Source organism: Martes martes (assembly GCF_963455335.1).
Source record: "Martes martes genome assembly, chromosome: 1".
In the NCBI taxonomy this organism is placed as follows: Eukaryota; Metazoa; Chordata; class Mammalia; order Carnivora; family Mustelidae; genus Martes; species Martes martes.
Genome location: NC_137888.1, coordinates 208,894,870 through 208,921,817, shown reverse-complemented (window position 1 = coordinate 208,921,817; position 26,948 = coordinate 208,894,870).

Below are 26,948 nucleotides of genomic sequence, written 5' to 3'. Positions count from 1 at the left end.
GTCATGATCTCAGGGTCCTGGGATCGAGCCCCTCATCGGGCTCTCTGCTCTGGCGGGGAACCTGCTTCCCCTTCTCTCTCTGCCTGCCTCTCTGTCTACTTGTGATCTCTGTCAAATAAATAAATAAAATGTTTTTAAAAAAGAATTTTAAAAAAGAGGCTCAGTAAACACTATATGCAACTTTTTTTAAAAAAAGATTTTATTTATTTGACAGAGAGAGCGAGCACAAACGGGGAGAGGGAGAGGAAATCCTGAGGCCTCTATACTGAAGGAGACCCTGAGGGCAGTTAACACCAGTGCCTGTTGTATGGCAATGCAAACACATTCTAGAGCCTTCTGTGACAGGGGTGACCTCAAGAAGGGCCAATTTGCAAAGAACAGTGTAAATGGGTCCAAGCAAAGTTTGTTAACACAGAATATGTTGCCTCCCAAGCACCAAAGATCCTAATAGATGTTCCGGTTGCTGGAAGGGGTTACACCTACTTCTTCATAGGGTCAGGGAAGCAGCAGCTGTCTGATGTCAAAAAAATTTTCAGAAACTTAGCCAAGGGATTAGGGCCCCACAGCATGTGTGGGTCAATGGCCCATCTACTTTTTGAAAGCTCCTTTTCCACTACTTGTATGTTCTGACTATGAAGCAAATGTCCTCAGAGAATGATGTCATTACTGTAAGGTTCTGTGTTCCTTGGAGCAAGGTGGATGCAGTTCAGACCCTGACCGCAGAGACTGTGGATGGCAAGGCAGCTGAGGCTCCCCAAGGGCAACCAGGTAAAGGTGTCTCATGTCACCTCAGAGATGAAGGCCACATACATCCAAGAATATGTGAAAATAAGCACCAATCAGAACAGACTTGGCCAAATCTGTGAACACAGGATGTATACCCCTTGCTGGTTGGATGGAGTCAGGACCTGACAGCCCACCAGGAGCTGGGAAGGTTGCCAGGTAGACTGGGGTGACCTTGGGCCCTGAGGCCTAGACCCAGCCCATCCAAAAGATGTTGCCGTAGTCTTGTCAAGAGAAAGAATTCAAGGACAGATACAACAGAGCTGAAGAGCACTACCAGCAGTAAAGTTATTTAAAATAAAAGCACATTCCCAGCAGGTGAGCTCAAGGAGAGCTGTGCCCACTGGCGTTTCGGTTTCTATCTTTTATCACAGCTGTTAACAAGGTGGTGAAACATTCATTACTTTGGCGGGGATTTCTTGAAAGCTGGGTGTTCTCTTCCAGGAATGTGGGTTACACATTACCTTTTCTTCCTTACGGTCAGAGGTTTCCTGACCCTTGGGGAAAAGACTTTAGCACGGTCATGGAGTACAATGAAGGAACGATGCGGTGAACTCTGGCCAGCTGTCAGCCATCTTGGGCCTGTCCACTTTGATCCGGTTTCTTGTGGTTTTGTTTCGCCAGGACAGACCTCGGACTTTCAGAGTGAGGAATCATCCATTCTTTCCAGGTTTAAGAACAGACCAAAGGAAGCTGTTTGAAGGAGAAGCCTGCGACTAATCACTTCTTCCTAAATAGCTTTCTCACAATGGTTTCCAATACTTCAATGCCTTGTTGACTTTACAGAGCCATTATTAACTAATTTCATTGGGGGGAGGGGGTAATATCAGTGGGGTACCATCTTGTCAAGCCAATGTAACAGCAGTGAAGACAATTTACTTGTAACTTAGGAGTCATGGATTCAGAGCGTCTCTGCTCACTATGATACTCTAGCACAATGTGTGATATGATTATAAGACATTTAAACAAGGCAAAAGGTTCTGATGATTCACACGAGCAACACTTACGTAACACTTATTTCTCCCCCATATTTTACTCAGCAATTCCTCTTCCATCATGAGTTAAATTGCTTAAATTTAGTGGGATTCCCAGGTTTACTTGTAATCCGAAGCCTCGTTTATAAAGATTTGTGCATCCATGCATTCTAGATGACGTTGATATTAATTCACAACCTATGTTGGTGGTTGAAGATGAAAGCCCAGCAGATGGGTCTTTTGTTATGCAAATTCTTTGTGTCACTTGTGAGTTTCCCATTGGGTCTAACTGTGGACCTTTGTTTTAGTACCACCTTTCTTGTGTTCCCTCCCTACTGTCCTTCCCCCATTTTTTATATTAAGATGCTGGGTATACTTTTGGGGGTGGGAGGCTATCCCCTCTACCCTGGTATTCATGAATTATTTCCTCCTGAGGGCCTCACCTCACTGCCATTAGGATTAGAGGACACCCCCAGTGACAAGTGGTTGCTTTACAGAGTGTAAGCACTACAGGCTTAAATCAGTTTGAACTACTCCCATTGGTAGGTACTGTCCCCCAGTAATCCGGAGGCTCAGGATCTTTGCTGAGAGAGAGAGACAACAGTCACAGAGGGACTCAGGATCCCAGTGAGCCCTCTAGTATTAGGACTGTGGACTCAGCCCACCACCTACTGGCTGTCTTTCCCTATCTCTTCTTTCTCTTTCTTTAAAATACCTACTCTTGGGGCATCTGGTTGGTTCCATTGGTTAAGCATGTGACTTTGGCTCAGGTCAGGGTCCTGGGATGGAGCCCTGTGTCAGGCTCTGTACCCAGCGTGGAGTCTGCTTGAGAGTCTCTCCTCTGCCGCTCCAGCTTCTGCTCTCACACTCTCAAATAAATAAATACATCTTTAAAAAAAAAAACCAAAACCCTGCTCTTTAGGAAGTTAACTGTCCAATGCAGTCACCTCATTCACAAAGTATAATTATCCTCTTGTACCTCAACAGCCCATCTATGTTAGGGCAATCCAGCCTCATTCATAACTTCACTCTGAATACAGGTAGGTTTCTGCCAAGACACCTGCCAGGACCCCGTGGAGAAGGCCCGATTCCCATACTCCTGCTCCAACAGGTCAAGGAATTATTGAAAACTGCCAACCCAGTTGGAAACCAACTCATGGTTTCCACTCAGGTCTTGAGCTCAGGGTCCTGGGATCCAGCCCAGGGTTGGGCTACCTGCTCAGCGGGGAGTCTCCTTGAGATTCTCTCTCCCTCTCTGCCCCTCCCCCGATCTCTCTCTCTAAATAAATAAAATCTTTAAAAAAAAAAAAAAAAGGAGGGGCACCTGGGTGGCTCAGTGGGTTGGGTCTCTGCTTTCAGCTCAGATCATGATCTCAGGGTCCCAGGATCAAGCCCCGCGTCGGGCTCTTTGCTTGGCTGGGCTGCTTCTCTCCCTCTCTCTGCCGGCCTCTCTGCCTACTTGGGATCTCTGTCTTTCAAATAAATAAATAAGAAATCTTTTAAAAAAGCCATTCTAATATTTAATTCCTTATAACACTAACAGATACAAATGTGTAAGCCATACAAAATGAAAATTCTCAAGTCTCTTTCTTTTTTTCTTCCCCCTTCAAGTTTCTTTCTAACACAACACGCGGCATTGTTGTTTGTCCTTCCCCTCTATCACCACTTGGGATATTTTCTATTTTCAGGAATAAGAAGCATATTTTAATGCTTCAGGGGTTTGAGCTTAGCTCCTTAAATGCATTGGATTCTCAAAGACTTACATAAGCTTTGGTAATTTTCCTCACATCAATAAATACAGGAATTCTGGGGAACCTGAGGGGCTCAGTCGGTTGAGCATCAAACTTTGTCTCAGGTCATGATCTCAGGATCCTGGGATCAAGCCCCTGGAGGGGCTCCTCACTCAGCGGGGAGTCTGCTTCGCCTTCTCCCTCCGTCCCTGCCCCTGCTTGTGTGTGTGTGTGTATGCACGTGCACATACTCTCTCTCTCAAGCAAAATTTAAAAAAAAAAAAGGAACTGAATTGTTTTAGCCTGTTGAACGTCAATGTTCTCCAGGGACACCTACAAACAAAAACTGATCCAAAAATGAAAAATGACCTGAGAACTTAAACGAATGCATCTCCTGTCTCACGCACATTCTACTTGGTTTCCCTAACGTTCTAGCTTTCTACCCTGTGTCTCAATTAACTGACAGCTGAGGAGCCCAAGTGCTGAGGGAAACCAGAGCCAGTGGGCTGCACTGTTGGATCAGGAAAGGAATCCAGGAAACAAACATGGGACTCAGCACAGAGGGGCAGGCAGCCCGCTTCCCCCAGGACAGACGGGAAGGCACATTCAGAAGGTTCCACATTCTAGACTCATCGGTGGGGACAGAAGCCCCAGAGTGGGTCAGTCCCTGGTGAGAGAGGGCAGGGGCACCTGAGCGGCCACAGGCATGAACCCTGGGAGCCCTGCACACCCTCCCCTCCCCGGGGTGAAATGGAACCGCTCCCTCCCTCCCTGTGGCTTCCATTCTCCCAGGTGAGGAAACTCTCACCAGGATTCAGTTCAAGGTTCTCAGCCAAACAACTTCCCCATTCACTGAACCTAATCCAGAACACAGAACTTGACTTTCACAACGGAAACAATTTACCCTCCGAGGGGCACCAACATTATGGATGCAAAACTCCAATTTATATCTAGAAAAGGCCCAAGGGAACAAGAGCCACCACCGCATGAAGGTTCCCATTGCCCCTTCCCCGGAACACACCCGCCTCCCACGTGCATCCCCCGAACCCCACGTCTCTGTAACTTCTCACAGCATAAAGCGCTCTCTCCATGCTGGGTGTGAGCAGGAAGGACTCAGGCAGGGGGAGGCTCCCCAAGACCAGGTAGGCCTTCAACTACTTCCCTTTTCATGCTCAAGGCAGGGCCTAATCTTAGAACACTTCAGGCCTCCACTTCCCCCTGGAGGTGCTTTGGACCACGGATATTTTAAGTGACACAAACTCATAAATGAAGAATCCAGCAAAATTACTCACCCTGATATTTATAAGGAGAGAAGAAAATTGCAAGGCACTCTGACAGCTCAATATGAAACCCCACAAGTAATCTGGGGGATTCAAAGGTCAATTAAGGGCCCCGGTGGCTCAGTCTAAGTGTCTGACTTAGGCCCAGGTCAGGATCTCAGGGTCCTGGGACTGAGTCCCATGTAGGGCTCCCCACTCGCCAGGGAGTCCGTTTGTTCCTCCTCCTCTGCTCCTCCCCCTGCTTCTGCTCTGTCTCCCTCTCAAATAAATTAATAAAATCTTTTAAAAAACAAACAAAAAATTAAATGAAAAATGTTAATTCTTATTTCCAGGCCAAGAAACAGTTTTATAAATTCCTTTTTTTTAATAGAATTTTATTTATTTGACAGAGAGAGAGAGAGCACCAGTAGGCAGAGCGGTAGACAGCGGGAGAGGGAGAAGCAGGCTCCCTGTGGAGCACAGAGCCCTATGCGGGGCTCCAACTCAGGACCCCGGGATCATGACCTGAGACGAAGGTAGACACATAATGAACTGACCCACTCAGGTGCCCCCAGTTTTATAAATTCTTAAATTATACTTGAACACTTCCAGTCTGCACTTAATCCCTGGAAATTCTTTTGAACAAACCAAAGTAAAAGAACAGATTTAAGAATGATATACCCATGCTGTGAGGTAAAAAGGGGAACAAGAATTTTTAATACAAGGGGCGCCTGGGTGGCTAATTTTTGGGCATCTGCCTTCAGTTCAGGTCATAATCCCAGGGTCCTGGGATCGAGCCCCGCATCCCGCTCCCTCCTCTACGGGAAGCCTGTTTCTCCCTGTCCCACTTGCCCTGCTTGTGTTCCCTCTCTTGCTGTCTCTCTGTCAAACAAACAGATAAAATCTAAAAAAAAAAAAAAGAATTTTTAATAAGAACATGGGCACCTGGCTGGCTCAGACTGGAGAGCATACAACTCTTCATCTTAGGGTTCTGAGTTCAAGCCCCACAATGGGTGTAGAACTTACAAAAAATATAAATAAATGAGGCCTATTTTTAAAAAATACTTTATTTATTTATTTGACAGATAGTAAGAGAGAGCACAAGCAGGGGGAGCAGCAGGCAAAGGGAGAGGGAGAAGCAGGCTCTCCCCAGGAAGGAGCCCATTGCAGGGCTCCATCGGAGGACCCTGGGATCATGACCTGAGCCCAAGCAGCCACTTAACCCACTGAGCCACCCAGGCGCCCCAAAAAGGTCTATTAAAAAAAAAACTAAATATTAAAAATTATATTTAGGAGAATTTACTTTTATTTTGTTAAAATTTTTTACTTTGGGGGATGCCTTTAAGCATCGGCCTTCGGTTAACGTCATGATCCAGCCCGGCATTGGGCTCCTTGGTCAGCGAGGAGCCTGCTTCTCTCTCAGCCTGGGCTCCCCTTGCTCGTGCTCTCTCTCTCTCTCACTCTGACAAGTAAATAAATAAATCTTTATTCTTTGCTTTCTTCGGATGTAAATGTCCACAAACAAAAAATAAGCCGTTTAAAATGAGCCATGCATTCACTGTGGGAAAAATGATGAACAGTTACACCGGGGCTGTTAGAAGCGCACCACGGAGAACAAATATTTGGTAGTGAGGCTGTGAATGGGAGATGGGAATCTGGAAAACTCGGCAGGCTGAAGGTACCTGAAGCTCAGGCATTTACTCCCAGCCGTAAGGAGGGCTCGGCTAGCAAAACAGCGTTGTGGATTTCAGACCCTGCTTCGCAAACACCTGGAACACTCACCGGGAAACGGGCCCCCGGCGGGGACAAAGGAAGGCCTGGGGACCCCACAGACCACAGCGTCTCCCACGCACAAATGAGAACGAATGACGACGGTCCCCTGACGACCCTCCCCGCGGTCACCGCACAATCGGAAGAGACGCGGCTGCGGACGCAGAGCGGCCCTGACGATCCGGGGCTGAAGTCGGGGTGCGCAGGAACGGGGTCCCCGCTGCCCGCCCGGCAGGCACGCCACCTGACGGAGGGGATCCAGGTCCGAGCGGCGCCACCGAGGACTCCGCAGACTTCGGAGATGACCGCGGGGAGATCACTCTGGCCAGAGCGGGACCGCTCCCGGGGCTAGTGACACGCTCTACCCCGTTCCCAGACACGGGCGCACTGTCCATTTGCACGTTTTCTGCGTTACCCAATGGCCTCCCTCCGAGTCCCGCGGACGTACGAATCACAGCGAACAGAAAGAAGGGCAGGGCAATGTGACCCCCTAGGAGCAGGTGACCTGGGATACCCAGAGAGACGACGCCGCGGGGGCGCAGGCAACGCCCCACCCACCGACCAGCCCACGCCCCTGATTGGACAGTTCACAAGGCCTCGCCCCCACACACTTGAGTGACAGCAGGGCCCGGGGTTCTGTGTCTGAGCCTAAATCCCGCAGAAGGCGTACTTTCTAGAAACACGTGCGTTTTAACAGACGGCTGCCACTCCACTCCTAGAAGTCTGACCCTTCTTTGCAAACACTTACACTTAAAAGTCACTTCTCTAGGCGCAATAATTAGGCTACCTCTGAAACCCCGCACCATTGCGTTCATGAGGTTGAAACTAGCAGGAAATTTAAAGCTTGTCTTTGGGAGACTTTTAATCCTTATCAGCCACTGTGTCTCTTCAGACCTCGGGAAAATCCACCAGCTATCTCTGCAGAAGCCAGGGCTCAAGGTAAACCAAGGTAAAGACCGCACCAGCCTATGAATAGGCAAAGCCCTACGTTCCTTACCAACTGAGCCCAACACCCCATCCAGTTTATACCGGCTCTCAGAGCACAGCCAAACTGCCTCCTCCCGGTCCTAAGAGCTTGACCTCAGGAGTGGAATTTGGCCTCTTCCTGGTGTCGTCTCCACCTTAACGTCAGTGCGCATGCTCCGTCTTTCCTCATGCATAATCTTGTATTTCTCCATCCTTTTCATTGAAATGTATGTTATCACACCTCTTCAGGGAGGTGAATTAGAGGTCTGTCTCCATGTCTCTTCATTCGGCTGCGAATCAATTAATTTTTCCTTGCCGAAAACCTGTTGTCTCAGCAATTAGCTTTGCTGTGCACCTTGCAGGCACACTTGGGTTTGGTTACAGCTCCGTTTGATCTTTGATTCTTGACAACTGGACTCTCATGATTTTGCCTAAAAAGCACACATCTGTACCAGGGATGCAAGAGGCAGACATCCTTCCAGAACTTCAGAGTCAGAAAAACAACGCTGGAACCAGAAGCAACCAGCATTTCAGAAGAAAAGTCACTTCTGGGCATTTAGGATGGTTAAATTTAGAAAGTGTTTCTGACATGAAAATGCAGATGCTGTGTGGGGACTCTATCTCACCAGAGATCCAGTCACTCCCTGTGGTCGGGATCCATCCCTTTCTTGTGACTTCATGAGTTAATCCCATCTATAAGGAAACCTACCAGAAAACTGCGTTTCATCAAAATAACAATCCCCCTGATGGGTGAGTCTATGGGATACTGGACAGAAGTCTTCATTCTGACAATGATGGAATCACTCTGCGACAGATCGCTGCCTCTCAATTCTCCGAGGACACGGTCACCGTTAAGATCATCTGAGTCAAACCAGGCCACCTACATCCCCCTAGACTGCGGCAGTGTCCCCGCCCTGAGCAGGGACTGAGAAGCCTCCCCGGAGCCACCTAGCAGGTGGCAACTGTGGGGCAGAACTAAGGAACTGTAACTGATCTCAGTGAAAAGGGGCAAGAAGGGCCAGTTTTCAACCAGAGCTGCTCACACAAAGGGGACCCTGCAGGCAGTCGCATCTTCAGTCACCCATACAACAGAAGAGCTCTGTGGAAATGCAGCTTCATGAATCAGGAGACTGGGGAGGTGGGGGGGGGGTGCCTGGGTGACTCAGCCATTAAGCATCTGCCTTTGGCTGAGGTCATGATCCTAGAGACCTGGGATCGAGCCCCGCTTTGGGCTCCCCCTTGCTTGTGTGTTCCCTCTCTCGTTGTGTCTCTGTCAACTAAATAAATAAAATCTTAAAAAAAAAAAAAAGAATCAGGAGATGGAGAAGATACTTCCATTTCAGTATGTTTTTCATCGTCCCTTTCAGAATTATCTGGAAAACAATAGTTTGGGAGCAGGTTCCCCAGAAATCACTGATTTCCTAAAGTGAGAAACACCTCGGGTTTGTTTTATCTCCTAACTCCTCATCTCCAGCTCATATAAAACATACAAAGAATGTGCATCCACCAGAGAAGATAAGTAAGTCTGACTCCCCTCCCTCACACCATTGAGCTTCAGGAAGATGGCGCTGAAAAAGCTACGTTTCATTTCTGCATTTCCCTGCCCTACTTTTATTTGTACCCGTGGGAACTGTGCAGTTCCAGTAGTGGCCCCATCTGGACAGAAAATGCTGATGTGCTTCCTGTGCAATTAGTCATGAGTTGTTGTTCTTGGAGTGCCTTTGTGGCTCAGCTGGTTAAGCATCCGACTCTTGAATTCGGCTCAAGTCTTGATATTGCGGTTGTGAGTTCGAGCCCCAGGCTGGGCTCCTTGCTTGGTGTGGAGCCTACTTAAAAACAAAAAATATATATAATGAATTATTCTACTCAGCTAACAAGAGAGACAGTCTGGTCCTGCCCTGAGGTCACACCACGGTGCTCTCAAAGGCTCTTTTATCTAGTATGATTGGCATACTAGACACATTATTATCTTGAGGTCGTGTTTGGTAAGAGAACATGGTGGTTGTTGACCTCTAATCATGGCAACACAAGGGCCAGAATGTACTCAAGAGTGTTGGCACATCCATCTGCACTGAGGAAAGCCTGTGAAAACTCGAGACCCATTCTAGTTCTTTATACATATGGTCTTTTTCCCATGACATTGAACTATGACCCTAATGGAATGAGTTACCCACGGTTCAAGAAGTTGCTCTCAGGTCTGAACGAAAGACAAGGTAGCAACTGATCCTCTCGTGGTAGGAAGGCTGAACTATCTTTAAATGGAAGAGCAAGATACAGGTTTGTGTTTTGGGGTGTGTGGCTCAGTTGGTTGCTTAGCTGAAATGTAGCCGACTTGATTTCATGTCAGGTCATGATCTCAGGGTCCTGGGATCAAGCCCCGGGTGGGGCTCTGAGCTCAAAGGGGAATTGGCTTGAGGATTCTCTCTCCCTCTCGCCTGCCCCTCCACCTCCCACCTTTTTTTTTTTTTTTAATATTTTATTTATTGGTTAGAGAGACACACAGAGACAGAGAGAACATAAGCAGGGGGGAATAGCAGAGGGAGAGGGAGAAAAAGATTCCCAACTGAGCAAGAAGCAGGGACCCTGATGCAGGGCTCCATCCAGGACCCTGGGATCATGACCTGAGCCAAAGTCAGCCACTTAACCAGCAGGCACCCCCTCTAAAATAAATAAATAAATCCTTTTAAAAAAAAAAAGGGGCATTTGAATTTTTTAAAAAGGTCTTATTTATGTATTTAACAGAGAGAGACACAGGACTTGATCCCAGGGTCCTGGGTTTTGAGCATCTGAGCCAAAGGCAGACACTGACTGAACCACCTAGATGTCCCAGGCATATGATTACTTGAACAACTGAGAAATGGGGTAGATTCCCCAAAATTGTATAACTCAGCCTAACCTTGACCAATTCTATGTGGCTGGGTTGACCAAATTGCTCTTTGAAAGCCAGAGTGTACTGCATGGAGATAATAGATGGCCCCACTTTCCTCATGATTAGATTGGATGATGCACTTGGGGATGCCCCTATCTCCTGAGACAAGTCTTCTCCCATTTCCCAATGATTCCTTGTAATTAGGATATTGTGAAGGCTGGACCTCAAACAAAAAGGGCTTCTTGATGGTTTCATCCCTCATAGTCTTTTATCCTAGAAGCCACTTCTACTGACCTACAATAGCAAGCAAAGGCTTTAACCAAGCACACAACAGCCCTCCTCTTGGAGGGCTCTCTATCTATCACATTTTCTTACCAGTCATACAATCAGCAATTTCTCCCAAGGAGACAGACGTAAACACAGACACACGTGCCAAGAAGAACCATGTCTGTACCTTAATCTTCCTGGGGAACCGCGGCTGATAATCCCAGGGGGCAGGATTTCCGGTGCTGCCGCCCACTGCTGACTTCCACACACAGGCAGTTCACCATAGAGTGTTTAACTCATATTAGTGGGAAGAAAATGATCAAGGACATTCTCACTCACTGAAGCCATTACCCTCTACAGACAAGATGCACATCACACCCCCAGCTTCCCTATCTTACTTAGCATTTCTTCTCCTTCCATGCCTTTAATTTTCTACCTAGGAAGCAAAGCTTTCTCATTTAACCAACTCACTTCTCCCACGAAACGTAAGCACTAACATTACAAAGACCTTCTTGGGCGCCTGGGTGGCTCAGCTGGCTGAAGGTCTTGACCACTGATTTCCGCTCAGGTCATGACCACAGGGTCCTGAGACCGAGCCCCATGCTGGGCTCCCCGCAGTGGGGAGTCTGCTTCTCTCCCTCTGCCCCTCCCCTGGCTCACTTGTGCCCTCTCTCCCAAAAATAAATAAAATCTTTAAAAAGAAAAAAACCAAAAACTTCTTTCTTTCATGCCTATATATCCACATCCTAGAGTGCTTTGAACATTTGTGCTCAGTTGGCTGTTTTTCCATCCACACTGTCCGGCATATGAGGTACCCTGAAAATCAGTTCCAGGACCATAGTACCTGAGCAAGAAAGGCTTTATTGGGAAAGCGATCCTGACGTTTTCTCTTGCTTGGTTCGTGTTCTTTGGCAATTTACCTAAACTTATACCACACTGGATTCATAAAAGAGGTAACAAAAGTCACACAAGTTTGCTAAGAAATGCGTGATTAGAAATACATGTATTTTATGTGAGATATTTTAATGGAAAGCATCCAAGACACTGCATGAAATTATTTCAGTATCTAGAAAGCTAGAAAAACGAAATTGTTCCAGGGGACTAGGAACTGACCTTTGCACTGCCTACAAGGCCCAGATATACACTGAAAAGTATCACACATGTCCATCATCAGACAAAGCTACTCTTTACCATGATTCATCAAGACAAATGCTATCTGTAACATTCCAAAGACTAAAAATGACCAAATTTCCCCTCGTCTAATATAAATGGTGCTTCTTACAAATTAGGCTTAGCATCAAGCCATTCCTTCTGTCTTCTAGATAAGACCTACTGTAATTTTCCAAGATGAAATTAATCTCACTTCCTGAGGGCATCCAATATTAAAAAAAAAAACAAAACAAAACACACACACACAAAATCTTGCTTCCTTGAACAGCATTCATTAACACAAACAAAATCCAGTTAAGTCTTTTTGAGTGCTGTCACTGTTACACCCCACAGTCTTTTATACTCTGTTGTCATTTTTTTAAAAGATTTTATTTATTTATTTGACAGAGAGAGACAAAGGGAGAGAGGGAACACAAGCAGGGTGAGTAGGAAAGGGAGAAGCAGGCTTCCTGCTGAACAAAGAGCCAGATGTGGGGCTGGATCCCAGGATCATGACCTGAGCCACGCAGGGGCGCCTGGGTGGCCCAGTGGGTTAAGCCTCTGCCTTCAACTCAGGTCATGATCTCAGGGTCCTGGGATTGAGCCCTGCATAGGGCTCTCTGCTCAGCGGGGAGCCTGCTTCCCCCTCCCCCTCTGCGTACTTGTGATCTCTCTTGCTCTGTCAAATAAATAAATAAAATCTTAAAAAAAAAAAAAACCTGAGCAACCCAGCACCCCCTCTGTTGTCACTCTAAAAGCTATAAATCATTGTATCACTCTCTTTGTATAGATGTGATCCTGGTAGACTTTGGGAAGAGGACACTGGAAAAAAATGAGTAAGTTTTGGTATTATGAATGAATGAGAAACCAGCCTCATGACAAAAATTAGTATAAAGAATAAAAACCAGGGGTACCTGGGTGGCTCAGTCAGCTAAGCATCTGCCTTCAGCTCAGGTCATGATCATGACCCCAAGGTCCTGGGATCGAGCCCCGAACTGGGCGCCCTGCTCAACAGGCAGCCTGCTCCCCCTCTCCCTCTGCTTGCTGCTCTGCTTACCCGCGCTCTGGCAAATAAATAAATAAAATCTTTTTTAAAAAATAAAAACGATGGTCCCTCTTCATATGCATTTATTTTCTTTTTTTTAAAGATTTTATTTATTTTTATTTGAGAGAGAGAAAGCGTGAGAGAGAGCACAAGTAGGGCAGGGCAGAGGCAGAGCGAGAAGCAGACTCCCTGCTGAGCTGGGAGCCCCACGTGAAGCTCAATCCCAGGACCCCAGGATCATGACCTGAGCCAAAGGCAGACGATTAACCGACTGAGCCACCCAGCTGCCCTCTCATATGGATTTCTAAGTGTATGTACTTAATCTAAAGTAGTTTAGTGGGTGCCTGGGTGGCTCAGTCGATTAAGAGTCTGACCAGCTCAGGTCATGATCCTGGGGTCCTGGGATGGAGTCCACATTGGGCTCCCTGCTTGGCAGGGAGTCTGCTTCTCCCTCTATCCCTTCTCCCTTCTTTTTTTTTTTAAGATTTTATTTATTTATTTGACAGACAGAGATCACAAGTAGGCAGAGAGGCAGGCAGAGAGAGAGGAGGAAGCAGGCTCCCTGCTGAGCAGAGAGCCCGATGCGGGGCTCGATCCCAGGACCCTGGGATCATGACCTGAGCCAAAGGCAGTGGCTTTAACCCACTGAGCCACCCAGGCACCCCTATCCCTTCCCCCTTCTTGTGATTTATTTCTCTCAAATAAATTAATAAATCTTTAAAACAAAAAATAATTTAGAATCTCAATGGGCATTATGGGGAACTTCTGTTCTCCCCAAAAATGTTTCTCTTGGAATCAAACATGGCTACAAAAAAAATAAAATAAGAAGCCTATTTCATTAGTACCTTTGGGCTTCCAGAAGGTATCAGGATTCTAAATTTTCCTCTTAGCAAAATACTTCTAAATGAACTTGAGGCAAACAATTGAAAAAAGTCAAAATGGCTTCTGAGACCTCTTTCTACCCCTTGCATATTCTCAGTGTGCTCAGGCTCCCGCTCTGGCACCATTTTCCTCTGTCTCATCTGTGGAACATCCTTTTCTTCGGACTCCCCACTGCCACTTCTGAAGCTATTAAAACCCACCCCTTTAAAGTTAAGCCTTGTGAAAATCCAAGTTTCTTATGTTCCCCAGACTAAAAGTGAACTGCAAACCATGGCTAAAATGTTTCCTAAAATGACTGAAGTCCCTGAGAAGTTTCCTGAAGAGTTTAACACAGTCATTCAACCTTACCAACCTGGTTTCCCAGATTGACATCAATCAGTCCACATGCTTCATGAGGGCCCGGCCAGACAATGGATGAAACAAGCCGGAAGAGAACCTCCTGAGAAAAATCTAGAGAAACAAACCCCCATCTTTTAGGAAAATGCTAGAACTCTCAGTGGAAATCTCCGCTAGGCAAATACAGCAGCTTTTCCTAATCCTGTTGATTGAAACAACACTGAGGCTTGCACACAAAAATCAGATGAGCCTGGTCACGACCATCAGTCAATTCTAAATTCTCTTTTTACAAAAAAAAATTCCTGGTTGTGGGGCGCCTGGGTGACTCAGTTGGTTGAGCATCTGATTTTTTCTTTAAGAGTTATTTATTAGGGGGGCACCCCGGTGGCTCAGTGGGTTAAGCCTCTGCCTTCGGCTCATGATCCCAGCGTCCTGGGATCGAGCCCCATATCAGGCTCTCTGCTCGCTCGGCGGGAAGCCTGCTTCTCCCTCTCCCACTCCCCCTGCTTGTATTCCCTCTCTCGCTGTGTCTCTCTCTGTCAAATAAATAAAATCTTAAAAAAAAAAAAAAAGTTATTTATTAGAGAGAGAGAATGAGTTGGGGGGGAGGGGCAGAGGGAAAGGAAGAAGTAGACTCCCCACGGAGCAGGAAGCCTGCTGCAGGGCTCCATCCCAGGACCCTAGGATCACAACCTGAGCCAAAGACAGCCACTTAACCAACTGAGCCACCCAGGTGCCCCAGCATCTGGCTCCTAATTTAGGCTAAAGATTATCTCCTTCTGCCCCTCCTCCACAGAGATGCACAAACTTTCTAAAGACAAGTCCTGATCTTTCTGTTGAATCCACCAGGGTAGCACTTAACTCTGTGTTTATCAACCAGGAGCTTTCTCCTTTAGTTGAAAGGACCGAGATGGAATGGGAAACTGTGTCCACTCCAGATCTGACACATCCACACCCTTGCTACCTAGTCACCCACACGGAGGCCCATAAGATTCTCAATGGTCAACTCCAGCAAATGAAGTCCCCTAAACAAAACCAAAAACTGGGGCGCCTGGGTGGCTCAGCAGGGAGCCTTCTTCCTCCTCTCTCTCTGCCTGGCTCTCTGCCTACTTGTGATCTCTGGCTGTCAAATAAATAAATACTTAAAAAAAAAACACACACACAAAACCAAAAACCTTCCAGTTTCTGCAACTATTGCAAAGAGCCCAGTCACTGGGAAAAAAAAAATTGTTACAAACACTAAGTGCTTTGACTGCCCCCAGCCCACTAGTCCGTCTTTCCAGTGTGTTTCAAATTTCTGGAGACAGGGCTCTGAGAAGTTATCAAGGCTCTTCCCAATCATTTCTCCTAAGGGACTTGGAGAAAGCACTCTCCACATCCTGGGACAACAGAGCTACGCTCTCAGTACTCAAGCCTGCTGCTGCAGCAGCCCCTGGCTCGGGGTCCTGTATGGTCCCAACAGTGTATCTAATAAACCTCAACAGGTTCCTGTCTCTGAGAATTCGCTTTTCTCTAGCCCTTTGAGAGATGCACACCCTTTCCTCCTGAGTTCTATGCTCCCATTTGTATCCTGCACTAAGACTTCTTACGAAAGTACCACCTGGAATTTCTTTCTCCCATCTGGGGAAGTAATTCTAGAACTTGACTACAATAATCAAAAATGGCTGAACTGGGGGCACCTGTGTGGCTCAGTGGGTTAAAGCCTCTGCCTTCGGCGCAGGTCATGATCCCAGGGTCCTGGGATCGAGCCCCGTATTGGGCTTTCTGCTCGGCGGGGAGCCTGCTTCCTCCTCTCTCTCTGCCTGCCTCTCTGCCTACTTGTGATCTCTGTCTGTCAAATATATGAATAAATAAAATCTTTTTAAAAAAATGGCTGAACTGTCCAATTAAATGGCCTTTGAACACTTTTTATTTGCTCCCTCTCTGAAGGCACCAGAGCTGGGTCTGGAGACGCTGATGACTTGGCCCTATCGGCTCCAACTGATAACTGGTAGAACCCACAGTCCACCTACCATCAAGATCCAGACAGATCCCTCGAAATCTCTCCCCAGTATTAATCAATACCCTATAAATAAAGAAGCCTTTCAAGGTATCAAGCCCAAAAAACCACAGGGCCAAGGGCCTCATGATTCCCTGCACTAGTTCCTATAACAGTCCTAATTTACCTGTGCATAAAGCCAATGGGTGAAGATGCGGGTTTGTACAGGACCTCCAAGCAATAACCCGTACCTCTCAGCCCCCCACTGCTCTAACTCCCTCATAGCCCTACCCACTGGAAGCTACATTTTTAAAAAGATTTTATTTACTTATTTGATAGACAGAGATCACAAGTAGGCAGAGAGGCAGGTGGAGAGAGAGAGGAGGAAGCAGGCTCCCTGCTGAGCAGAGAGCCCAATGCGGGACTCAATCCCAGGACCCTGAGATCATGACCTGAGCCAAAGGCAGAGGCTTAACCAACTGAGTCACCCAGGTGCCTTAATTGTGATCTCTGTCAAATAAATAAATAAAATCTTAAAAAAAAAAAAAAGCAAAATTGAAACTGTCTCAAAATTTATTAGCTGTCACCTATTAGCCAGCTGCTCTGGCTATCAGTCATGTTCCCCAGCATTCCAGATTCAGTTCCCTGCAGGCCAAAGGAAACCACCTCACTGACAGTTCCACCAAAAAAAAAAAAAAAGGCCACTCGACGAAATCAATAGCTAAACCTCTGTCATGATCTGAAGGGATGGTCTCCCAAATGACAATCAGAAAAGAGAGACCCCCAACATGGAAATAAAAGGAAATTAAAGATATTTGATTATCTAATAATTGTGGGTTTGATTAAAAGAATTCTGGTTTGAGCCAAATAACAACTCAGTCCTACCAGAACTTCTATGATCTCCACTACTGGGGCACCTGGGTGGCTCAGTCCATTAAGCATCTGAGGATTCCGGGATGAAGCCCCACGTTGGGGGGCAGGTGGGGGGGGGGTCCTGCTCAGCAGGGAGCCTGCTTCTCCCCCTCCCTGCCGCCCTGCCTACTTGTGCTGTCAAATAAGATCTTAAAATAAATCTCCACTGCTTACCACTACACATGCATTAAATTATTGGTCTACTAATGAAATGATAGCAATCACGGATGAATTTTGGTGGAGAAATATTAGTAAGGCCACAGAAAGTGCCCACCTCGCTTATCCATACCATTCCACGTATAATGCAGGGAAACCGAGCTCAACACTTTCCTGTAACAGGTATGAATCTGCTTTGGTTGGGTATGGCTTGTATATGCTCTCACTGGTCTGAAGTTCTCCCTCTTAGAAAGGCCAATCCTTTCACTGTCACTACAATTCTGTTAGAGATGATTATCCCTACCTCGGAAACCCCTCTTGGAACTTCACATCAATCTGGGAACCAATTGTCCCAGTCAGGTGCTTCCACAAGTCTGTGTGGGTTGTCTGGTTTTACGACGGTGGTGATGCTTATCATCCTCAAACCTGAGGGAGAGTCGACCGCACTAATGAACTATTAAGACTCAATAGGCAAGGGGCGCCTGGGTGGCTCAGTGGGTTAAGCCTCTGCCTTCAGCTCAGGTCATGATCCCGGGGTCCTGGGATCAGGCCCCGCATCGGGCTCTCTGCTCAGCGGGGAGCCTGCTTCCCTCTCTCTCTCTGCCTACTTGTGATCTCTGTCTGTCAAATAAATAAATAAAAACTTTAAAAAAAAAAAAAAGAAAAAGAAAAAAAGACTCAATAGGCAAAATCTGTAGAGACCTTCCAAACACCTTGGCTGCTAACACTGCTGTCAGTCCTTCCTAATCTTAGACCCACCCTTCTTGGAACTCAAAGATTCTCACCCTTTGACAGTCACAGGCCTGCCGATGCACTAGCCCCTGCCTCCTGTGACCCAAGGTTAATAAAAAGAAATATACTTCAATTGTGCAAAAACTAATTGCTTCTATTAAAAATAACCATGCTTTGGTAGAACAATCTTCTTACGGTGCGCTTCTGAGACTACCACCTTAAGCATTACACCTTACAACGTGGAGATTTTGTGTGTTGGAAAAGACAACTCCAGACTCTTCAACCTAACTGAAAAGGCCCTTTTCAGGAACTGTGAACCAAGCCTCAGGTTGCCAAAACTTCAGGCAATAGACTCTTGAATACTCATTATACATCTCAAAGGACCAAACCCTGACTAGACCCACGCACCCTCTGGTGAATGGAAGGTACAGAATTTCCCAATATCGAAGGGGCCATCATCTGCCCAGAGAGCTTTCGCAAATGGTCCAGACTGGGCCAGTATACCTTTTTCTCACTACTGCCTCTTCTCTGCACTTTTGTGGAAACGCAATGCCCTTGTCTGCACATCCCAAGCCCTTGCAAAGCAGAGAAATCTCTTCTTTTAATTATGGTCTCTCAGAAATAGCCTAATCATATTCATGTGAGAAATTCTTACACAGGTAATATGAAATGTTAACTAACTCTGGATTCTCCTCCAAGTTCACGGTCTCTGAATTAGCAACCTTACTGGTTAGAACTACCAACAGTCTGAGGTAAGAACAATCTTTCAGGGGTGCCTGGGTGGTTCAGTTGGTTGGGCATCTGCCTTAGGCTCAGGTCATGATCCCAGGGTCCTGGGATCAAGTCCCGCATTGGACTCCCTGCTCAGTGGGGAGCCTGGTTCTCCCTCTCCTTCCCACTCTCTTGCTATCTCTGTCTCTTTCTTCCCCCCACCAACAAAAATATAAAATCTTAAAAAAAGAGTCTTTTAGAAGTCTTTGAAGCTTTGCTGTTGTACAAAAATTTCATCAGCTATTGCTTCATGTTTAACACCTACACTATACTGTATCCTCCCAAATGCAGGTGGTTAGTTATTTCCATGTGTTTCTGCAATATTCACTATTCTGCATTCATGGCTGCTTTAAGCGGACTTCAAAGAGAGATACAGGACTCCAGGTGTGTAGTCACAGAGGGCACCTTCTTCCTCTAAGTTGGATCAGGTGTCAATCCTAGCTACTTTCAGATCTAGAGTCTGGAATTGTCATGTTACTTCTGTTTTATTTATTTATTTATTTATTTATTTATTTATTTATTTATTTATTTTACTTCTGTTATATTTAGTTGCCTGTCAAGATGCCTAACAACGTAACCAGGAGTGTCTGGGTGGCTCAGTCGGTTAAGCGTCTGCGTTCAGCTCAGGTCATGATCCCGGGGTCCTGGAATCGAGCCCCATGTTGGGCTCCCTGCTTAATGGGGAATCTGCTTGTCCCTCTTCCTCTCCCTCTGCCCCTCCCACTGCTCAGGGTCTCTCTCTCTCAAATAAATAAATAAAATCTTTAAAAACAAAACAATGTACCCAATAAGGGGATGCTGGCTCAACACTCCTGAGATGATCTCCACCACTTCTGACCTTGAGAAGATACAGATGTTAGAGGGGAAATGCCTGAAAGTTCTCCCTCAAAGTCAGCTCTCACTCCCTGACAAATAAAATCTTAAAAAAAAAAAAAAAAAAGATTTTATTTATCAGAGAGAGAGAGAGAGAATGCACCTACAAGCAGAGGGAGCAGCAGACCCCCTGCTAAGCAAGGAGCCCGATGCGATGTGGGGCTCCATCCCAGGCCCCTGGGACCATGATCCGAGCCAAAGGCAGATGCTTAACCAATGGAGCCACTCAGATGTCCCTGGGAAACCTGATTCTTAATCAGCAATGCTTTCAAAGAAAAACCTTGATCAAAAGAAGAAATGTAAAAAATAACAACAGGAAACCTGCTGGAAATGGAATCGGGAGCTCAGGAGTGGAAGTTCCCAGCCCTACCTCTCCTCCTCAACTGCACCTTCAACAGAAGAGACGTACCTTGAAATACCGTGTTAGCGACTACTTTGTGTCCCAGCAGGAGGAAGAAAGGGTCCCTCCTCTCCCGGCCACAGCCCAGCCAATGACAGTCATGACTCAGCCAATGAGAAGCCACCATATTATTCTGAATGTCCCAGTTTATTCCAACCAATATTTTGTTCGTAACAGCCCCTTCCAAGTCCCCTTTCTTTTATAGGCGACCATTCCTCTCCTTTGTTTTCCAGAATTGCCTATGGCATTGTGTAGCTTCCTTGTCCCGAACTGCAATTCTCTGCTATTAAACCCTTTTTTGCTGGTAAAATAACTGGCAATTTATTTGTAAGGGAACACGACACTACTCAACAGTCCTATCCGTACAGAAAAAAAAAAAAAAAAGAAAAATTTATGTAAAAATTAAACCTACTTGCATGTTAAGAAATAGACTTTTTAGTTCATCCACAGAGGAAACAGTCTTCAAAATGGAAAAACACTAGCATTGTACTGAAGGGAAAAAACTACCCATTAAACTTAGAAACCACTGCTTAGTGAGAAGCCACAGTATTTTCCCACCTCGATGTTTCCTTGCAAAACTAAGTAGAAATCCACAAAACAGAGAATCACTTGAAGAATGAGCCACTGTAGCTTTTTCACAATGTATGTAAATCAGACCATCAGGCTACGTGTCTTAAGCTTATGCAGTAATGGGTCAACTTCTCTCAATAAAACTGGTGAATAAAGAAAAAGTCACAGAAGACAACATATGTGTAATGTTGTAACATTTCTTTCATGTTGTGAATCTGGGGGAGCATTTATTGTACAGTAATTTGCATCAAGCTTACCCATATTACTTACACTGTTTCTTTACAATGCAGGTTTTCAAATGACTTTGAACATAGCTTTTTTAATTAAAAAGCTTCCTTTATTTTTCATTTAGAAGGTATTCATCCCTTGTATGTTCTCGTGTGGTGTTTTAGGAAGATGGGGCGAATGAATTTTCCTACAATGTTTACATTCAACTGAATTCTCCAATGAGTTCTTCCGTGGCTTCCCATGGAAATGCATGGATGGCGTTCCCTGATTCTTTATGTTTATATGGTTTTTCCCCCATGTGCACTCTCTTGTGTCCTCCAAAGACTGTGTGATCAATGAAAGCTTGAACAACCTTCCCTACATTGAGAGTCTCTCTCTGGTATGAATTCCATGTACGTGAACATCATAGGGAGTAGAGGGTTTACCATATCGTTTCTGTTTGTAAGGTTCCTCCCCAGTGTGGGTTCTTTTGTGTATTCAGAAAGAACTAGAACGAAGAATTTTTCCACATTCCTTACATTCACATTGCTACTCTCCATTATGACTTCTTTCATGGTTTCGTAAAGAACTAGAGCGAGTGAAGGCTTTACTACAATGTTTACACTGATAGGGCTTCTCCCCAGTGTGAGTACGTTCATGGGTTCGCAATGAACTAGGACAATCGAAGGCCTTGCCACACTCCTTACACTTACAGGGTCCATCTCCTGTGTGCTTGATCATGTGCCTCTGCACGTTGGAGAGAGTGATGAAGGCTTTCCCACACTGCTCACATTCATAGGGTTTCTCTCCACTATGAGTCCTCTCATGCTTTTGCATAGAACTGAGATAAATGAAGGCTTTCCCGCACTGCTTACATTCATAGGGTTTCTCCCCGCTGTGAGTCCTCTCGTGCTTCTGCATAGAACTGAGGTAAGTGAAGGCTTTCCCGCACTGCTTACATTCATAGGGTTTCTCCCCAGTATGACTTCTTTCATGTTTTTGAAGGGAACAGGGAAAACTGAAGGCTTTACCACATTCCTTACATTCATGAGGTTTTTTCCTACTGTGACTTCTTTCATGGTTTTGAAGGGACATGGAGGAACTGAAGGCTTTGCCACATTCCTTACATTCATATGGCTTTTCTCCACTGTGCATCTTCTCGTGACATCGAAAGTTAGTGGGACAATCAAAGACTTTTCCACACTCTTTACACTTGTAAGGTCCGTCTCCGCTGTGCTTCATCACGTGTCTTTGAAACACAGGGAGAGGAGTCAAGCTATTCTCACAGTCATTACATTCACAGGGTTCCTCTCCCGTGTGACTCCTTTCATGTTTCCGAAAATACTTCGGACAACTGAAGGACTTACCGCATATTTTACATTCATAGGATTTTTCCCCGCTGTGTCTCCTTTCATGATTTCGAAAGTAGATGGGACAACTGTAGGTCTTTCCACATATTTTACACTCATAGGGCTTCTCGCCCCTGTGTCTCTTTTCATGACTTCGAAAGGATCTGGGACAACTGAAGCCTTTGCCGCACTGCTTACATTCATAGGGCTTCTCTCCAGTGTGAGTCTTTTCATGTTTTCGGAAATAATTTGGACAACTGAAGGCTTTCCCACACTTCTTGCATTCATAGGGCTTTTCTCCAGTGTGAGTTCTCTCGTGGATCCGAATGTAACTGGCGTAACTGAAGGCTTTCCCGCACTGCTTACATTCATACGGTTTCTCTCCAGTGTGAGTTCTTTCATGAATTCGACAGTAACTGAGACAACTGAGGGCTTTCCCGCAATGCTTACATCTATAGGGCTGCTCTCCAGTGTGAGTTCGCTCGTGCTTTTGAAAGTTGTGGCGATACCGGAAAGTTTCTCCACATTGTTTGCATTCATAGGGTTTCTCTCCAGTGTGGATCCTTTCGTGCTTTCGGATGGATTGGCAATGCTTAAAGGCCTTCCCACAGTGCTTGCATTTGTACGGTTTCTCTCCAGTGTGCGTCCTTACGTGCACTCGAATGGACTGGCGATGCTTGAAGGCCTTCCCACATTCCTTACATTTATAAGGCTTCTCTTCACATTCCTGATACTCATACAGTTTGTGGCCAGTGTGAGAGATCATGTGCCTGCTAAAGGATGAATGATGCCTGAAGACTTGTCCACAGAAACTGCATTTACGTAGCTTTATTCCAGCAGGAGTTTTCTTTATCTGCTTATGATTTGGATTCTGGCTGAAGGAGTCTTCACACGGACTACCTTCTTTATTTTTACGGGGACTCTCTACCACAGGCCTGCTGTAAAAATGAGAAGCATGTTATTAATGGCTTCTTCATAATTTCATGTTTATTAAGTTATTTCAGCGACATTTTTACCATTTTCCCCAAAAAAGTGTATGTTTTTTGTGCTTTCTGATTGTCTGAAAGTTGAGTCCATGCCGACCATTCCTGCAAGGAGCTGATCACAGCTATGATCAAAAGTGATAACTGTAAGTGAGGTTTCGGAATACTTTTTCCACGTAATTACTTTTCAAACATTGAACATCTGTCATATTAGAGAAAAAACATTTGATGAAAATACCCTAAAAATAAATAAACTTGAAAATGATCTGATTTGCTTTATTTGCTTCTTTTTTTTAATATTATGACAAAGATTTTTCTCATGGGACAACTACTTTTTGTTCTTTTTCTTTGTGTGTGTGTGTGTGTGTGTGTGTGTGTGTGTGTGTGTGTTTTTCCACACCCTACTTGGGGCTTGAAACTCACCACCCTGAGATTAAGAGTTGCACGCTCTAGCGACTAAGCCAGCCAGGCGCCCTCAGAGGCATTGTTCTTTTTTTTTTTCTTTTTTAAAGATTTTATTTATTTATCCATGAGATCCATGAGAGACAGAGAGAGAGAGAGGCAGAGGGAGAAGCAGGCTCCCCAAGGAGCAGGGAGCCCAATGTGGGACTCGATCCCAAGACCCTGGGATCACGACCTGAGCCAAAGGTCTTCACCAACTGAGCCACCCAGGCGCCCCCAGAGAAAATGTTCTTATTTAAGTGGGACTCACCTTAGATTTTTCTGATGATGTTCATACAGACTTTTACTGTTACGGTCTTTCCATTTTTCTCCTAAAATGCAGACCAGGAAACATCACAAATTATAAAAGAATATTAAAGTTTTTAAAATTCTAGATCCATGATGAACGGTTACCATGGCTGATTTATTTACCAACATATTCCCCTTTCCACGTTTCACCTCTTGAAACAGCCCTGATGAGCAACTCACACTGGTTCACTAATGGACTCGTAATTAAGAATGTCGTCACGCTTACCTACTAAGGCCAGGTTCCTGAGGGTTTCTTGCATCACGTCTCTGTAGAGTTTCTTCTGGGATGGATTCAGAAGAGCCCACTCCTCCAGGCTGAAGTGCACAGTCACATCCTCAAAGGCCAGTGAGTCCTGAAACATCCCATGTATGTGTACAGGAGGGTGGGGGAGACGGACAGCACTGGCGATCTCTACTCTGTAAGAAACTCACATGGGACTTTGATTTCTCAACATTTACTCTATGCCTGGGCCATCAGACTCATCCTCTCTGGCCACACTCACTTCCTCATGAATTTAAGAGCATCACGAACACAGGACTTTATTGCTACATTTTTACTGTGATCACTTCCGGTCTCCATGTCTCTCTACCCTCAGGGAACAGAACCCCTTGGAGAAATGCTATGCAAATAAAAGAAACAGGTCCATCTTAAGACTACCAATTCTTTGTTGAGAAAAACTTCCATCTCCTTCTTAAATACCCACCACAGCACACAGCACTCCATGGGTCACAAGTACATGATGTTTTATCAACAAAAACAGGGGAAAAAATGGAAGCCTTTTCTTCTATTCCCATCCCCAAACATGAGGAGCCAGGAGAATCCAAAATGCTGCAAGATCCAGCTGGCCACGATATCCCAAAGTCCTCCAGGCCACTACAAACAGTCAGATCCAGCGGCATGAACAACATTTCCGTGGAAGAGCGTAATTATAATTTGTTTGTATATCTGTATCACAGAATCAGTTTTTGCTCCCGTGCTCCGTCTCACTTCACGGACCAGGAAGATATTCAGAACATACAACTGAGACATGAGGAAAAGGTGGCAACATAGACATCCCCCAAATCCATATACTCATGAGCCCCTGAGTTGCCTCCCACCAATGTTTAGGACACAAAGGCACACATACTGAGATGATAAGATACCAGAAGAGACTTTCTGACAGAACCGTGTCACTGTAATCAGGGCCTTGGTGACCTTGAGGAACATGTCAAGGCATGGAATTTGCAAGCGGTTTTACTGAATTCCACGATACTACTGAGAGTGAATTTGCACATAATGTGAAACAGACAGAGTTCAACAGTGCTTTCCTCCCCAAACCCTACCAAATCCCTTTTTTTCTGATTCCTGGTCCAAGTGATCCCCAACCAGCCACTCTGGAGGCTCTCCTCCCTACTTCACTCATTGCTAGCTCCTCTGCTGGGAAGGCAGCAGCATAGACCAGCCCAAGCCCGGGAATCCCTCAGTGGATTCATTCCCCTAAATGCTGGTCCCTGAAAGAGATCAGTCATCCAATGGTGTCCTTGCCTAGGGAGCAGAGAAAAGCTCCCACCCAGCAATTCTAATGCTAGAACTGACTTAGTGGAGTGACAGCAGACGAGGAACCCCTCTCCTGTTGTGGGTCCAGGGAGTAATGAGGTGCCTGGGTCAGTCCTAATAACTCTTTCCACAATGGAACTGTAGACCAGGTTCAGAGAAAGTCCTATTAGCCAGTGTGCAGAAGAAAGTGAACATTAGCAGGCCTGAGACTGCTTACCCTTAAAATCCTGGATGACAAAGTTCTTCCTTTGCTGGTATCTGGGAACTGGGATTTGGGGAGTGACCCCACCAACCCTACAGGAAAGTGTGCCTCACTGGGCCTAAGGCACTAATGCAAACATTACGGGACATGAAACTCCTATCTTCCTTTTGAGAGTCCATAATTTGTTACAGGTTTGGCAAACACAGCCCCCAACAAACACTCCAGACACTGAGTCTCTACAAAGCTACCCTGACAGACAATAATTTGCATGTGTACTTACACCCTGTTGAAGAACTGAGCCCATCCTTTGGGATTACACTGAGATGACATTTGAAAGCTTGTTCCTAATTTATCCATGCCAATTTCAGTACCAAAGCAGACTAAAGTGTGTTTAATGATCCTCAAAGAAAAATGTTAGGGGTGCCTGGGTGGCTCAGTGGGTTGAAGCCTCTGACTTTGGCTCAGGTCATGATCCCAGGGTCCTGGGATCGAGCCTCACATCAGGCTCTCTGCTTAGCAGGGAGCCTGCCTTCCCCCTACCGCCCGCCACCGCCCCGTCTGCCTCTCTGCCTACTTGTGATTTCTGTCGAATAAATAAATAAAAATCTTTTAAAAAGAAAAGAAAAATGTAAAAATTGTTGCTTAATGTGAAAGTAGAAGTGAACTGATGCCAATTGTTCTTAATAAGAATTCAGTGTCATCCAGATGTCACCACTCCCAAACAGTGTATTTTTTAAGATTTTATTTATTTATTTGACACAGAGAGAGACAGAGAAAGGGAGGGAGAAACAGGCTTCCTGCTCAATCCCAGGACCTTGAGATCATGACATGAGCCAAAGGCAGATGCTTAACCCACTGAGCCACCCAAGAGTATCCCAAGTAGTATTTTTATAGAATTCCATAATCCCCCAAACAGATCCTTTACTAATCAACAAAAGTACTCCTCCAAGCCCAACAGACAGAACAAATGTCAAGAAAAGGACAGTCTGCTGAAGAACAAGGTGATGGTCTACCTAACACCCATCAAGGATTTTTAAGCTATACTATTCCAGACAATACCACACTAACCAGCAGAGCGCTAAGCAGACAGACAAGGGTAGGAAGTACCTTCAACAGGCTGGTATTTAATACGAAAAGTCAGTCAAGTGACAGCAGTCCTTGAGGCACAGTGGCAAATATCACGGACACTTTACACACAGGCAGGCTCACACTGTTAATCACTTGGAAAAATGCACTGTATTCCCCAATATTCCATGGAAAATAGCCAATTCATTCTAGATTTAAATGTGTGAGATAAAGTGAATAAACTTGTAGAATTCACAGAGAGATTTTATTGACGTAGGAATAGGGAGAATTTTCCCAGAAGAAAAAGAGTAAGCCATAAAATCAGAACAGCCGGGGCGCGCCTGGGTGGCTCAGTCGCTAAGCATCTGCCTTCAGCTCAGGTCATGATCCCAGGGTCCTGGGACTGAGTCCTGCATTGGGCTCCTTGCTCAAC